A 17,631-nucleotide genomic window follows, 5' to 3' on the forward strand; every position below is an offset into this window, starting at 1 on the left:
TGTGTTCTCACTTCTCGTGATCTTTTATGATGATAGGAACTACTTTCCTAGAAATCTTTATTTTTTTTCTTATCTGATGTAGTTTGTTTCAGTTATTTCATTTTGCAGGCACACAAGTTGGACATCACTGTAGTTGGGACTTGTATGATCTAAATTAAAGCTGCAATGGGGAGTTGCATGTCAGCGCCATCCAAAACAACTAAATCACGGAAAAAACTGGGTCAGCGTATCTGCAGACGTCGTGGAAAGATAACCTGCTCTGCCCCTGATGGTACCAAGAACAGAAATAGTGATGCAGGAGCTCGTGTAACTGATTATGCTGTCAGTGAGTTTGTTCATATGGACTTTGAGAACGGCGCAACAACTACCTGCAGAAGATCTAAGGTTTCTAATTCGGCATTCCATCTCACCCAGCTGCAACGGCACCATAGTCAATATGATGCAAATGGTTTGTGTTCTCTTTTTCTGGAATGTCTCTTTCTTTTGGCCAAAACTCAAAAGTACTGACTAGAAAAATAGTTAGCTCTTGAATCTGACATTTTAAAGTTATTTCTTTGCAGTAATTTGCCAAGAGGAATCTTGGTTTGACTCTGTCGGTATTCTGGAGTCTGACTCGGATGATGACTTTATTAGTATACATGGAGGTAATGGCCATCAGCTTCTAATTACATATACAAAATAACATTTTTCTTCTTACTACATTTACTGCGTCTACCAAATGCCTTAGGGTCATTAACATACTACTGTTCATGTCAGTTTTTGTATATACAATATGTAGAGTGTTCTTGGTGGTTTTAATTGATTGAGGTCTCTACCAGTCTCAGTTTGCTACATAAGTCTTTTTTTGTTCGATTGTGGAACACCTATAACTGCTTTGTACTTTTGTTTGATATATGAAGTTTTTTTATATTGAGCTACTTATTGGTAAAAGGAATATTTTTTAAATTTTCTTCACTTATTCCACAGATGGTTTTCCATTAGCGGGCAATGCAATTGGGAATATCTCAAGTGGTCAATTACTTCAGTACGAAAGATCTTCATGCTTTGTGGATAATGGGTGTAAATATGAAGAATACCAAAGCTATATGAAATTAGATGGTTTATCAGACAAGTTCATGGGCAAAGATGAACGCAGGGAATCAATGTGATTAGTACCCAGGGATTAGATAGGAAGAAGATACTAGATCACTCATATTGGAGCTTTAAAGGACTTAGAGAGGATCAATGTGATTCCAATGAGAAAATTCAAGACAATACCCTGAAATCTAGCATATCTCGAATGGTACCTTCTGTGAGTTTCAACGATAAGATTCTAAACACACAGAGTTTGGGTCCACAGTCTCAAAGAAGGCCATCAGCAGTTTTCAGGCTTTCTTTTAAGAGAAGATCCTGTGATGCGGAAGAAACCATTGAACAATGTAAGTATTCAAATAATTCAATTTTCAATGAGTAGAAAGAAATTTTAGAATTTTGGGATTATTGTACATTTCTGCTGTCTTCAAGGTCAAGCCCTCTCTCATTCACTCCCAGTCTCCGTATCTTAATGGCCAATTTAGCATGTTTCATGGCTGGTTATACTTGTACACTAAGTGTCCTGATTTATAGAATGTGTTATCTTGGTTTGCACTTACTTTTATTACAAAGCTGTTTCATTTTGCCATGTTTCGATGGGAAATTTGGTTGTCTGATATTTAGTGTATTTTCCATATTACATAACATAACATTTGTATTATTGAACATTCTCAATGATAATATATATCTGCAGGTCAATCAAAAAGGTTTCTGTATCGTCCTAGACCAGGATATATCATTCCATGTTGTAGAGTAGAGAAGCCGACTTCAGGATCTTGGTCTGAGATTCCACCCTCAACTTTTAAACTCCGTGGCGAGAACTATTTCAAGTATGATTTTGGCTTTTTACTTTTTAAAACCAACCTTAACTGAATTTAGACATTTGCAACTAGTTTCTCTGCTCTGTTTTTCTTTGCTTTAATAAGGATATTACTTTATGTTGATCCACCCAAAGATAAACGAAAGGCACCTGCTCCAAACTACAGTCCTGATACTCCAATAGGTGTTGATTTATTTGTCTGCCCAAAGAAGATACATCACATTGCCCAACATCTTGAGCTTCCAAAAGTGAAAGCAGATGGAAAAGTGCCTCCACTCCTCATTTTAAATATACAGGTATTTTCTTAGAACTGATTTATGTTGGTATGTTTATCCGATAGTTATATTGCTGTCAATATCTAGAACATCAATATGTGCCATTTATATAAAAAAAGGTGGTTCCTCAAAAGTTTCTCATGACCTTGCTCTGCGCCTTGTTGCAGTTGCCTACTTATCCTGCTGCAATGTTCCTTGGTGATAGTGATGGAGAGGGGATGTGTCTTGTAATGTATTTTAAAGTTTCTGAGAATTTTGATAGAGACATCTCTCCCCAATTCCAGGACAGCATCAAGGTAACTTCATTTTGAATTGCATTTGGCCATTTAAAAAAGTTACATAATCATATGATGTTGTAGTATAACATTTCTTCTAGATAGGAATGTAGCAGTTAGTCCTTCATTTTATTCTGATGTACTTTCACTTATTAATGTGATCTAAAACCAATTACTTTTCGTTGGCATACTCAGTTTGTTGATCCATTTGAATATTGCTTCAGAAATTGGTTGATGATGAGACGGAGAAGGTTAAAGGATTTGCAAAGGACTCCACTGTACCTTTTAGAGAAAGGCTAAAGATCATGGCTGGGGTGGCTAATCCTGAGGATCTCAGTCTGAGTTCTTCTGAAAAGAAGTTTGGACTTAATTGCAAATATAATGAAAGTACGAGACTGAAATTGTCAAAATTAAAAGAATGGAGACCAATCTGGAAACTTTGTGAAAGTACTAGAACAAAAAATGTACTTTGGCCTTAAGAAAGAGGTGAGAGTGAAACAATTGTTTAAACCCTTTGATTTAGTGAATCAATTATCAAAATTTTTGAGATCAAACTAGTATAGGCGCTTTGCTTCATATTATTTGCAGAGATGGAATTCAGTCGACTGTGAAGATATGTAGAGAGGATGGAGAGAGGAAGTGAAGAAAGATTAGAAAAAATAAAATTCAAACGATGTCGTATTTAGTGTAAGATATTAAAAATCAATTTGTGACAACATAGATCTTGATAAATGGTTCCTATTAAAAGTTGAGACAAGCTCAGCACCGAAATTGTTGAGGAGAGGATCTGATTTTGTGTGTGGTCGATTTATGTAATAGAATTTTCATTTTTCGAGTGTTAACATCCCTTTTATAAAAAATGGGTATCGAACAAGGCAGGAGACTAACTAAATTAGGAAGGGAGGGAGGAGGGTGGTTCGGTATGTTTAGGCCTGTGAAAATAGCCCATGCCCGATGGGCTGGCCCGAATCCAACCTTTTTTTAGGGCTATGGGCTGGCCCGGCCCAATGTTTTGGGCGGGCCTAACTTGGCCCATTGTGTCAAGAGTAAGGCTTGTGCATTACATTTGTGGCCTTAGAATGGACCGACCCAGCCTGATCATTTAATAAAAATAATATTTTTTCAAGAAATAAATATTATTATGCATATTAAATACGAAAAATGTTATTAATTCATTTAGCCCATATGCAATAGCCACCAAGAAGATTGCATTTAATTTTTTTTTTTTTCCCATCACCACTATTATTAGCAAACATCAATATTAATTGATTGTTATATTTAGTTGATATATTTAAAGATTCATCGACTTTAAATACCAAATTTGAATGATTTTTAATTTAGATATCAAAATTAAATAATATTTTAAATTAAATACCAGTTAAATAGTCAAACTTCAATAAAATTAAAAAGTCTTCAACAGTTCTCTATTTACTTGTACAATCTACCCTTCCCACATTAGCAACGTGACTGACCTCCGACCACCTACTTCTGGCAACAGTGTCCGGCTAGCCTCCAGCCAAGCTCTAGTTGACATTACACAAAAAGATAAATTAGCAATTGAAATAAAGGGGATTCGAACCACTCTCATCCAAGAGGAATGCACGCCATCAACCACTTCACCAAGTTTTCTTTTGTGCAGAACTATTGATTTTACCCTTATTTATACTATATTATCATACATTTTTTTTTTAAATAAATAATCCAATTAGTGACAACTTTATCAACTATACTACAAGAATAAAAAGGAACTTGAAAAATAAAAAATTCATAGTCTAGCATGCAAATGAAAACCATAGTTTAGAAGATATTAAAAGGATACAAACTTGTCATGAGCATGGACAAGAAGTCACAATGAAAACCGAATGTACCTGCAAATACAAAGTCGCAATTTGACATCAAAATTCAAAACCCTTGTGGCGCTCACTGTAATGTACTAAAGTCTTCTTTTGTGTAAAGTAATTGTTTTGAACCTAATTTATACTATATTGTGCTATAAATTTTTTAAAAAATAATTAATCTAGGAGTCACAACTTTAAATTTAGTTGTGATTGAATTGCAGTCACAAGTGCATCTGAAGTTGTGACTGTCCTGCAGTCATAACTAAATATAAAGTGTGAGTGAGTGACTGATATTGAAACAGATAATTTTAGGTTCCCAAAAGATAGACCCTAAAGTCCTAAAGTCCTAAACTCCAACATGAAAACTATAGAAAGTACACATAAACCACCCCCAAAACTCATATAACAACTAATTAACAAAATCTGAAGTTGTGACTGAGATTCAGAAAAGCTAAGTTTAACTTAAAATACCTTGATGTTTAACATAAAAGTTCACACAAAAAGGGGTTTTGCATTAAACAAATACATTAAATGTATACACTCTAAGAAGGAAATTTAACCTGTGACTATCAAGCAGAACAACTTGAAATTCATCTTTATCTTTCTATATCCGAAACTAAGAGTTGTGTAGTTCCATTTGTGTAGTATTAAGATATTCTATATCAGGGTTACATTGGCTTTTCTCATTCTTTTATGTGCATTTTATTGATTGAGTTGTGTAGTTCCATTGTCATGCAGTCGTAACTTAACTATGATTGCCACTGCTCACTGACAGTCACAAATGACAAGTCAAAAATCACACCGCTTGCTTAGTATAATGAAGCTTTCATGAAGTCATCAACTGAAAATTAAAAATTACATACTGGCCACTCAAACCAAGAACACCCGAAGTCTAAAGCAGAAGTACAGTATAGTCATCAACATTTCAACCCGTCATTCTATCATATGGGTTAAATCTCTATAGGTCCAAAAGTCAAACTACAAGAAAAAACTTTACAAAGCACAAGCTTATATTTGTGTCATTTGTTTCAAAAAAACACAATTAATCATGCTCTAATGTCATTGGTAACGCTGCAGGCACAATTATGTGTTTGTGACCGGTAATGGTAGTGTTTGTGACCGGTAATGGTGTTACTCATAAAGATGGGGCACAACCTTGATATTTGTGTCACACACAGTGACACAGATTCAAGTAGTAACTGTGTCTTCCCTTGACAAATGCGCAGACATGACTTGCAGACATGACCTGACACATTACTGTTAGGGACATGGCACATCTACTACAAATGTGCCCAGTAGCCAACCCTGACCCACCTCCCTCCACCCCACCAGCTCCCCCCAAACTCGACCCACCCCTTCCCCTTCACCCACGCAGACCCGTCCCGCCTAGCCCCAGCCCTAGCCCCAGCCCTAGCCCAGCCCTAGCCCAGCCCTGCCCCACCCCACCCTACCCCGTACAGTCCACCTACCCCACACAATTTTTAAGAATTTTTTTTTATTCAAAAATTTTAAAAATATTATTATTATCATTTTTTGGCCAATAAAATATTATTATCTTTTAAATGTGGGGAAAAAGACGAAAATACATCTGCCACGTCAGCAGATAACGGTTTATTTGGCAGAAAAACTAACGGAGGTACTATTTTGACACAAAATGAAAGTTGAGGTATTTTTTGTCAAATTTTTAAAGTTGGGGTACTAAATTGAAAATCAATGTATAATTGAGTTACTTACAGATAATTTGCTCTTCTTTTAATTTTGGTAATTTCAGTCTCGTATTTTCATTATATTTGCAATTAAGTCCAAACTATTAACTCAATTTATTTTTTATACGGAAATATAATGTGACAACGGATATGAATGGATATTTTAGAGATTTAATGATTAATATGATCTAAATAACAAATTTAAAAGGTTAAATAAAATATAATTAAGAAATAAAGAAAAAACAAAAACTTAAATAATTAAGAAAAAAAATACATGTGTCCAACTGTGATTGGGTAACGTCGCTCGGTTAAATAAGTTTCACTCATATGTTATTTAAAATGTCCAAAATATCCTTGCTACGTCATATTTTCACTAAGAATTTAAACTTAATTAATGATTTAAACCTAATTACAAACGTAATGAAAAATACGAAACTAAATTTCCAAAATTAAAAAAAGGGGACCAAAGAACAGGGACCAAAAATGCAATTTGGCCATTTCTTAATTTCTGTAATATGTAACTTCTCTCGAGCCCAAAAGAAAACGAAAAGCTACAACCTCTCCTGAACCTGGATATTTGTCTACTCATCCCTCTCTTTAAAAGATTGTTTCTGAACCTCATTTCGAAAACAGATTTTTCTGGTTTTTTACTCATCCTTCCCAACAGATAATGGTAAAGGATTTTTTGTTGTTTTGTCTCTCCTCATTGTCAAGTGGGTATCTCACTTTTGACAAAAATAAACAAATTTGAGTATTAATTTTCATGGGATTAATTGATAATTCACTAAACAATTGAATAAAATGATTGGGTAATGGTAAAATAGGCCAGAGAATTGTGGAATATAGTTAATGTTAAGGGATGTTAGTTAGCAAAAAAACTCGTTTTTAGATTACGTTCTCAATGATGCTGGTTTGGGTGAAATTCCTGTGAAAGATAGTTGGATGGAATTCATCTTCATTTTATGTCGATTTTTTGGATTATGAGATAATGAGTTCTGAATTGGCTCTTTTGATCTCTGCAACTCATCTCTAATTGTTGGGTTAAAGACGATATGAAATTAGATGCTGGTTTTTGGTAGCCAAAATCCAATACTAAGATTTTTGTTGTGCGAACCTTTCTTAAGATTAGAAACGTAAGTTGAAGAACAGAGATAGAGGTGAAAATAAAATTTAAGTGTCATCAGCTATTTAGATGTGGTTTTTGCCACGTGGAATAAGATGCTTCAAAGCTGAGGCAAGCTCCAGCACCAAAGTAGTTCAGTTGTAAAAAGAGTAAAAAGAAAGTAAATTATTGGAAGTGAGAAGAAAACTGAATTACGGAGTACAGGTGAGTTGCGTGAGTGCCTTAGTGACCCAGGGAGGCAGTTGTGCTGATTAACGGAGTAGCGGCGCGTAGATCTCAAGCGGTATGCAGACGGAAAGTGAACACGTGTCGACGAGCGAGTGCTCATTTGAGAACCGGCGAAAATACCAAAACTACCGCTTCGGCGTCCCCATTTAAAAAAAAAAAAAAGAAACAGAGAAATCTTCCCGCTAAAATAACAAACAATGAATTTTCTAGAACAACGGCCACTCAATCTATAAATACCTTCACACGCACCGTACCTCCTGATTATTCACATTTGTGCAACGAACCAGAGAGTGATTCAGAGTCGAAGAGATGGAAAGCTCTCGAGGTATGAAATCCGCACGCACCGGCACTGTGAATTCATTGATTGCAATTATATAGCTTGCGAACCTTATCGTCTTCGATCATTTAACAATTCTTTAATTGCAATTTCGAAGTTTACGATAAGCTGCGATCAACTCTGAGACGATTTTCAACCTCCATCTCCATGGATGAACTGAGGTCTGCTTTGCGCAGAAGGAGGATTCGTCATGAGTATGTTCTAATTTAATCTTTTATTCTGTACTATTAATCGTTTATTTCTTCGATTAATCGATCGTCTCTGTTTTTAAATTTTTATTGTGTTACTCTGTTAATTAGATCTTTTATTCTGTATTATTAATTGTTTATTTGTTCAATTAATCGATTGTCTCTGATTTGTGTATTTTTATTGTGTATATCCTGTTTGGCGTGAGAGAAAGTGAGATCGAGAATTCTCTGTATTTTTCTGTTTTCTTTTCAGCTTATATAAGCTTTGGATACAACCGACTATACTAGAAACTCTGATTTGTAAATTTTTATTGTGTATTTAGATCTTTTCTTTTTAAGAAAAACAACCTAACTAGTGTTTGGCCTGAGAGAAAGTGATCGAGAGAATTCTCTGTATTTTCTGTTTTCTTTTCAGCTTCTATAAGCTTTGGATACAACCGACTATACTAGAAACTCTGATTTGTAAATCTTTATTGTGTATTTAGATCTTTTTTTTTTTGAAGAAAAACAACCTAACTAGTGTTTGGCCTGAGAGAAAGTGATCGAGAGAATTCTCTGTATTTTTCTGTTTTCTTTTCAGCTTATATAAGCTTTGGATACAACCGTCTATACTAGTGTTGATGCAAATTCTCGTAAGGTAGATGCAACAACTTAGAATAGCTGATCTGGCTGATCAGATGCTTTGCCGGATGATGAAGTGGATGTTGGTTGAGATCTTCCTGCAAAAGAAACAAGATCAAAGGAGATGGACCGGTGTGGTACCAGCCAAACACGCTCCGATGATGAAGTCAGTGATGGTGTTTGATGGTGGATGAGGAAGAACAGAGGATGAACTTGGGTGAAATAGGAAGAACAAGGCAAATGTTCTGGGTTATTCTCAGCAAGTTGGGTAAGCTCTTTGGTGAGTAGAAATTTTTGTGTAAGTGCTTGTGGGTACGTTGATAATGTTGTTTTTTGCACATATGAGTTGACATATATATATAAGCAAAGGAAAACCTGATGGGTAAGATACCTGCATGTGAATGAAAGGTTGCCAGTGACCCACGCGCCTGGTCAGAACTAGTTGCATGTTCAGCTGCTCACCTCCTCAGCATTCAATGCTGCAATGAATGCTCCATTAAATGCAAGGTTGGAAGGTTCAGGCAAACTCCCCCGGTAGTCATGAATGCAGACTGGATATTCTATCTGTCAGAAGATTTGTGTCAGGTGCATTCAAGTGTGGCGGTTCATCCCAACGTGATCTTCCCGGGAATGGCGGCGGAGAGCCGAGCCGAGCCGAACACATGTCCTTATGCGTATGCATGAAATCTATGTGTGATCGGATCGGGCACGAGATTCCAGACCGAGCCGACCCGAGAGATAAGGGTCCATCCGAGCTCTAACTGGCCGACGTTAGAACTCGAAAGGAGGTCACTCCGGTGCCGAGCCGAGCCGAACTGGAATGACCGTGGAAAGATGGGCGCTCAATCCCCTGGAAGATCATCGGTTCGGACTGGGCCGAACATGGTGGACCCGACATGGAGATCCGGTCCGAGCTGGTGGGGGAAGTGCTGGGCAGTAATGATGTGGAGGTCAAAGTCTGACCAGCCACGTGTCCAGCCAGGATTAGCCGTTGGATCGGTGTGGGTTTACCCACAAACAACTAGAAACTAATTCTACCAGAATCATACTTCTAACCACTCATAATTTACCACTTGTCATCCCCCAGCTGGATTAGTTAAATTCCTAAGTTGACTTTGCTGACTCTGAGCCTTGGACTGTTTACTTTGCTCTTGATGAGTGTATACTAACATTATTCTGTACTATTAATTGTTTATCTCTTCGATTAATCGATCGTCTTAGTTTAATTTTCTCACTTCCTAACTTGTTTAATTTCCTTTGATCGAGTTCCTTGTATTCTAATTATGGAGTGCTCGTGCTCGTACTGCAGGCTCATTATGGCTGTGTTCATGGTCGCTCTCATGCTACTCTGTGTTGAGGGAATCAATGCAAAGGAGGAAGACAGCAGTCTGAATGATGGTCCATCAGTACTGGAAGCAATCTGGATGGAGTTTCTGAGAAATATGGTAATACTGTCAAAGGTCTATGCGCCACCATTACTGGGTATGACTGTGGCATGGCTATTGAGACGTGTTGGCATACTTCGCACTTTGGCAGTAATCGGGCCAATTATATTCATTGTTGGTTTAATCTGGTCGTGGAGTAGTCTACTTTACTTTGCACAAAAGAACTTGGAGGCCGTTGCAGTCATCTGTGTTGTTGTAATTGCATCTCTGGTATGGGCCTACATTTATGATCGTGAACTCAACAATCTTGCAATTGGATTTAGAGGAAATGCAGAGTACTATCATCTTGAGCCCCTGGGAAACACCATCATCTTCAATATAATGAATTACTGCGTCTATGGTGCACTTGTCTTTGTAATAGTTGCAGCTTTCACACTTTTGCCAGCTTACAAAGAAGACATGCTGTTACTGGTCCCGCAGAAACCATGGCTCGACTACCAGTTTATGAACGAGCACGCAACCACAATGCCTGCGCGCCTGGCGGGCAAACTGTTTGCTGCCTGCCTTGTGATGTTCATTGTGAAGAGGGAGTTTGGACTACGTGGTGAGGTCGTGTGGGGAATGGTGTATGCCTACACTGCTGCAATGCTGCTCTTACTTCTCTATGGGGCCATTAATTTGAAGGTACGTAAAAGATATATATGCAGTTTAATTTCTCCTAAATTAATGTTCACCTCTAAAAGTTTAAGTCGGTAACTTCTTATTTATGCATGCAGGATGATATGGGGGATTGATCACTGCTAGCTGCGGGAAACTGTAATTCCTTTGTAAATAATTGTCTAGTCTACCTAAGATTGCAGCTATATGCAATATGATCCAGTACTTGTGTTTGATTCCTTCGTAAATAATTGTCTAGCTAAGACTGCAGCTATATGCAATATGATCTAGTACTTGTGTTTTGATTAATCATTTTGGGAAGAGCAGCCTTAAACGATCGATCTGCAAGGTGGATATATGTCAGATTTTTAGAGCTATTATAAATTTGATGTCAATTGAATGTGAATTTGTGATCGATTGATATTTTCGTAGTACCTCAATTTGAATGTCAAATTTAATTTGATGTCAATACTCAATATGTACGTACGCATCATTATATTCAATCCTGGTTTTCCATTAATGTTGTAGTTTGCATAATCCTGATCATATATTTCTGACCGACCTGTGGGATTTTCCTCCCATTGTGTGGCTACTTACTTTCTAAAGATAGATAGCTAGCCTAATTAAGAACAATAACAATATATAGTTTTGCAGCCTTTTATTTTGGACAATATAGTTTTGCGGCTTCATTGAATATTTTAGCCATGAATTGGTGTGACTAACTAGCTCGTAGGTACTTACTAATTTCGAAATAAGTGGGTCATTAATTGGTGTATGACTGACTAGCTAGCTATTAGCCATTATTTAATTGGTTTATGACTGAATAGCTAGTAGTTACTTACTAATTCAATATATTGCTTCAATGTGATAAATTTTAGTTATAAAACGTACGCTATAAAATTTAGCTAATTAATTGCTATTATTTGGAAAGAAGATTTAAAGATTACTAGGATAAATAAGATCAATGAAGAAAAACCATACGCACACGCACGCATGCAATGACTTGAGTTATAAACCATGATTCGGAGACGAGTACTACTACAAAAAGTTCTTTTTTTTTTTTTGGACAAATACTACCACAAAATGTAATCCAGTATATTTTGCCACATAGTCCTCGCGGTAGTATATTTTGACAACCGCGAGTATCAATTAATCTCTTCCCCTCCCTAGTCCCTCCTCCACCATAATCCTTCCTCTTCTTCCATAACTAAAAGTATTTCCAACAGAGTCAACAAAAGTCTTTAGTTGCACAATTAGTTGTGCCACATTAAATAAATCATACCCAACAATCTCTGCAAATGGGCTATTCAAAATAAGGATCCAAAGTCAGCTGTTCAATTTTAACGAGTGAACTTGGCTCTTTAAATATTAAAATATTAATTTGTCTCTTCCAATCTTAATGATAATAAATTAATAAAATTGAAGACTCTGTTAGAGTTCACAATTTTAAAGTAAAAAATTTGGCTCTTCAAATTGCCACATATGTCAGCAAAGTAAAATTTGAAGAGCCAAATTTGAGGAGTCTATTAGAGATACTTTAACACATTTCATCCGTTAGAACAAATAAAAAATATATATATATACATACATATATATACAGGCCCCTTCCGTTGAGGTATACATATATATACAAAGTCTGTGCCCAAAAGAACCATACTAACCAGATAGTAGTTTTGAATAAATAAGTCATCACTTCTTAAACTCCAAGAAAAAAATATGGCAAACTAGTCATTTTGACCAATCACTAAGTTAAAACAAAAAAGGAACATCCAGAAATATTCAAGGTTCTCAAGGTCCTGCAGCTCGTGGACAATTCCCTGACCACAATGATTGGGTGGTATGGATCATCCAGAAATATTAAACTAGCTAATTGGAAGCATTGCCTTTCTGAATCTCCCTTGCTTTAATTCCCCTCATTCTAAAAATAATTAATATTAAAACAGGTATATATAATTGTATAACCAAACTCATAATTAGGTAAAATTATTTGTATGCAAAACTGGATGAGGGGAGATGACATTTCCAACTTGGATTTAGAAGATGAACCTTGTCTTGAAGAACTTGAATTTTATGAAAGTGTTGAAGCAGGTAATGTTTTGTTTATTATCTTAAACTTTACTTAGTTTGCTTTGTAAGTTTGTATTTGTTTTGTAAGTTTTATGGACTAAGTTACTAATTGTTATAAATTATTTTGTATAGAATATGCAAGTACTACCATTGATGCCACTTGTAGTTTGAAGAATTCAAATCCAAAAGCAAAGGGAAAGTAATTTGGATTTCAATTACTAATGAGTTTGAGATGTAATAAGCCATAAGGCTTAATTCTAATTTCTGAGTTTGAGATATAATAAGCCATAAGGCTTAATTATGTTTGTTATGTTTGTAATGTTATAAGCCATATGCTTAATTATGTTTTTCAATTTTTTTCTTAGTTTGGGATGTAATAAGTCATAAGGCTTAATTATGTTTTTTAGTTTGGATTTGGTAAATAAGCCATGAGGCTTAATTGTGATTTACTGATTTATGAGTTTATGTTTGAACTTTGAAACTTTGAATATTTGAATTGTTGAAGTTTATGTTGTATTGTTGTTTACTTGAATTCTTGTTCCGTTTGCATAGTTGAATAAAAATAGGTTATATTTACAGGTTATTATTTGAAGATGAATCTTGAATAATTGAATTTTTTAGTCTGAGATCAGGATGGTACGGGACGAGATGATACCATAATCTAAAAACCCTCATCCGCCCTCCCCCCCCAGGTTATTATTTGAAGATAATCTTGAATAATTGAATTTTTTAGTCTGAGATCAGGATGGTACGGGACGAGATGTGGGTTTTCTCAATCAAATATCAAAACAAGTTGCTGCCCAGCCACCTTTTTGATTTCTGCAAACAGCTAGCTTAAAGCTCGAAGTCAGCCTCGCACCACCATTGACAAGTCGAGGTCGCGCAGTCTTTACGAACCCAGATCACTCGGCACGCTCCCACGTGTGCTCATCAGCCTTGGCACCCACCCCATTGCTCTGACCAATTTCAGCAGCCCAAGCTCCTTGCACCGATCGTCGGCGCTTCAATACGAAAAACTAATCGGCATGGCCTCTGTGTACACAGCTTGGATTGATCATTTTGGGTTGTGTTTGATCAATTAGCATTCGGCCACCCTCACCCAAGCAGCAAGCACTACACCTGTTTGATGAAATGCTCCAACCAAGTGAATTGTCTCAAATGCCACCCAATGCTTAGGCAGCCCGATCAATAATGATGTCTTCACTTTAATACAAAAAATTACTCCGGTTGGTGACAAATTTAAGCCCAAACAGTCTTCTGGTTTAAACAGATAAACGAAGAAGGAAATGAACGAGAAGGGAGTGACAGAGCGCATTCTCCATTTCAAAGCTCCCAAAATTAGGGACTGAACCTCATTGTACAATGAGGCAACTAGACCAAATTCGTGCCCAACTCATCAAAACCCCAAAACCCCAAGTCTTAAACCCTTTAATAGGATTCCTAACAAACTCTCACACTCCACAAAATGCCCTTTTCCTCTACAACCAAATGCTCCACCACCCAACTTCTCATAACCATTACACCTTCACTTATGCTCTCAAGGCATGTTCCTTCCTCCATGCACACCGTAAAGGCCTAGAAATCCATGCCCATGTCCTCAAATCTGGTCACTTTTCCGATACCTTCATCCAAAACTCGTTGCTTCACTTCTATGTAACCCAAACTGACCTTGTTTCCGCTACCCGGGTTTTCGATTCGATACCCTCCCGGGATGTCATTTCCTGGACTTCCTTGATTTCGGGTCTTTCCAAGTGTGGCTGTGTGGAGGAAGCAATTCTTAAGTTTATGGCCATGGACGTTGAGCCCAATTCCACTACTCTCGTCATTGTTATGTCGGCTTGTTCTAGTTTAAGAGCTTTCAAGTTTGGTAGAGCTGTTCATGGCTATTGTATGAGGAATTTGCATGAAACTAATATGATTTTGGACAATGTAGTGTTGGATTTCTATTTGAGATGTGGGTCTTTGCTGAGTGCAAGATACCTGTTTGTAAATATGCCTAAAAGAGATGTGGTTTCTTGGACTACCATGGTGGGTGGTTATGCACAAAGGGGTTTTTGTGGAGAGGCAGTGAGGCTTTTCCAACAACTTGTTCAAGGAGGGGAAGCTGAGCCTAATGAGGCTACCATTGTCAATGTGTTGTCGGCATGTTCTTCAATCGGTGCATTGAGTTTAGGTCAGTGGATGCATTCCTATATAAGTACCCGACGAGATCTCAGGGTGAATCTTAATGTGGGAAATGCCTTAATCAACATGTATGTCAAGTGTGGTGATGTGGGTACGGGGATTTCAATTTTTAAAGCCCTGAAATGCAAGGATATCATCTCATGGAGTACTATAATAAGCGGCATGGCCATGAATGGCAATGGCACACAGGCATTGCAGCTCTTTTCGCTTATGCTAGTCCATGGGGTTCTTCCCGATGATGTAACCTTCCTTGGCTTGTTATCAGCATGCAGTCATGCAGGCCTGATTGATCAAGGGTTGATGTTATTCAATGCTATGAAAAATGTTTACCGGATTGTCCCTCAAATGCAGCATTACGCCTGTCTTGTTGATATGTATGGTCGAGCTGGGCTCTTGGAGGAAGCAGAGGGTTTCATTAATGAAATGCCAATAAAAGCAGATGGTCCTGTTTGGGGAGCGCTGCTTAATGCTTGCAAATCTCATGGGAATGAGAAGATGTTTGAGAGGATCAGGCATGGCCTCCTCAGCAGTGCAGGAATAAGCATTGGAACTTATGCTCTATTATCGAATACTTACGCTAATCATGATAGATGGGATGATGCTAATAAGGTTCGTGATGGAATGAGATCGTTGGGGTTGAAGAAACTGCGAGGATGTAGTTGGATTGAGGTTGATCCATCCATCTATACACAGGATGATCCCATACCTGATTGTCATACTTTGTAAAGTAGCTGCTACTTGTTTTGTCATTCCTTCGAACCGGAAATACAAATATTGAAAATACACATTCTTTAGACATGGAAAAACTGAATTTATGGATACCCTATGACCTAGAAGGGGTGAATAGCTTTGTACTCTATACCCAATTTTTTGACTATACCGACAAAGATCAACACAATAGTGATTGCTTGAGGACCTGAGGTACCAGGAAATTGATACTCAAGGATTTTGGATGGACCATTTGAAGATTGTACCATTATTGAGATGCACAGCATTACAGCTTTAGAGCATTTGAGAGCTGCTATGTTGTTTCCTTGGACATTTCATGGTCCTGTGGGTCTCTGTTTATGAACAAACTGATGATTATAATCTGTAAGACTGTAACTAAACTGTTGATTATAGACTGTAAGAAGACTAAACTGTTCATGGCCAAAAAAAAAAAAAGAAGACTAAACTGTTAGATTATAGTCTGTAAGAAGACTGATTTGCAGCCACTCAAAGGCAGATACATCCGTGATAGCCTGATAGGTACATTTTTTTGTTACTAGACAGTGGAATTGAAGATGAATCCAAACTGACGTTTTCATTTTCAGCTTTCTTTTTGTGTTAAAAGAGATTGAGTAAAAATATATAGAAGAAATGAAGGAAAATGAATGAAACAACAAAAACTCTGAACTAAGAAAAGCCAGGCAACTAATGTTAATGTTTGAACTAAGAAAAGCCAGGCAACGTGCAAGTTTGCCATATTACTTTGTGTCTTAGTATCTCTTTGCATGCCCACAATTGGTTGGAAATAGGCATGTGATGTGCGATAACTGGATTGCTGCAGTAAGTCCATTAATCTGCAGTACGTCCACTAATGAGCTGCAGTAAGTTCATTGAATGCCTGAATTTCTGCAGTAAGTCCATTAATCTTTGGTATGTTTTTAACTCCAAAAGAAAAATCTTGTGACTTACTAATAACAGAACACCTCCATAGAAACTTTAGGCTTGAGAGGAAAAAGTAAGTAAATCCGTGCTTTAACCACAATCAGCCTTAGTACTGAGTTATAATACATCTTGAAACAAACACAATACCAAGGAGAAAATAGGCAAACCCAGAAACATATAATTAAATAATTAATATACAGAAAAAGAAGAGAAACTAATGGATTAAAAGATGGAAAAATTAATAATAATAATTGAGAAAGAAGACATGAAAGAGTGGAAGGTAGCTGCAAAAGTCAGGGAGATGAGGACGATTTTGGTACTAAAAGCAGGAGGTGAATGGTGGAGTGAGAAAAAAGGGGCCAGAGGAATTGAAATGTCCCTGTCTTAATTTCACGAGAATCAGAGCAAATTGCAATTGCCTATTGCCATATGCTCCAGAAAATGCAACACACATACAGTTTTCACAAAAGATGAGAATCAGAGCAAATTGCAATTGCCTATTGCCATATGCTCCAGAAAATGCAACACACATACAGTTTTCACAAAAGACATGCAGTGCCAATTAATTCAAAGATATAAAATGAGAGCTTTCAATTCCCAACTGCAGTAGCCCCGGAACAAAACTAGCATACTTCCACACAAAGTACATAACAAGTGGGAACCAAATCAAACCAAACTTTCCATCATTCCATAAAGCCATTAAGTAAAATTAAGAAAAGGAAAAGGAATGTACCTCGAAAATGTGAGACTAATATACTTTGATATACTTTATCAGCCACACAATTGTACTTCCTAATGCTTCACAAAGAAGAAAAAACTCACATGTTGGTCGATATAGTGCCACACTATCATCTAACACATCATGCACCCAAACTTTCCAGCACTCGTGGCCAAGAGGCACATGATGGACCAATACAGTAGGATCCTTTGATGCAATTTCGCCAATTGCAACAACTTCATTTGTCCCAAGCCAACTTAACAACTTGCACTTTGAATTCTCAGGATGATCAGAAGTTAGAACAGCTGCATTTTCCTTTTGTTTGCTTTGTTCTGTATGATTTGCAGAGTGTTGAACACTGGGAATTTTTTTTTCTGTTTCCTTTGTGATGTCTCATTAGCAGATGCTTGAACACTTTTGTTTTCTTTTTTCTGAAACAATGTTTAAGACATAATTAAACAAAAGTTTAACACAAATCTAATATGAAC

General features: G+C 36.9%; 2 pseudogenes across 1 annotated transcript in view; both read left to right on the forward strand.

The window, feature by feature from the left end:
• Positions 1-2,963, forward strand: part of LOC147299611 (uncharacterized) — a 4,484-nt pseudogene extending 1,521 nt beyond the window's left edge. The window contains exons 2-8 of the transcript XR_015123754.1: positions 93-448; positions 561-644; positions 967-1,418; positions 1,766-1,912; positions 2,027-2,187; positions 2,334-2,462; positions 2,666-2,963. The product of XR_015123754.1 is annotated as an uncharacterized LOC147299611 (transcript). The remainder of the gene's footprint in view (positions 1-92; positions 449-560; positions 645-966; positions 1,419-1,765; positions 1,913-2,026; positions 2,188-2,333; positions 2,463-2,665) is intronic.
• A 10,378-nt stretch (positions 2,964-13,341) lies between these two features.
• LOC147299612 (pentatricopeptide repeat-containing protein At1g08070, chloroplastic pseudogene) lies at positions 13,342-15,909 on the forward strand (annotated as a pseudogene).
• The last annotated feature ends 1,722 nt before the right edge of the window (positions 15,910-17,631 follow it).

This window comes from Dryas octopetala, chromosome 1 (genome assembly GCF_963921425.1).
Source record: "Dryas octopetala chromosome 1, drDryOcto1.1, whole genome shotgun sequence".
In the NCBI taxonomy this organism is placed as follows: domain Eukaryota; kingdom Viridiplantae; phylum Streptophyta; class Magnoliopsida; order Rosales; family Rosaceae; genus Dryas; species Dryas octopetala.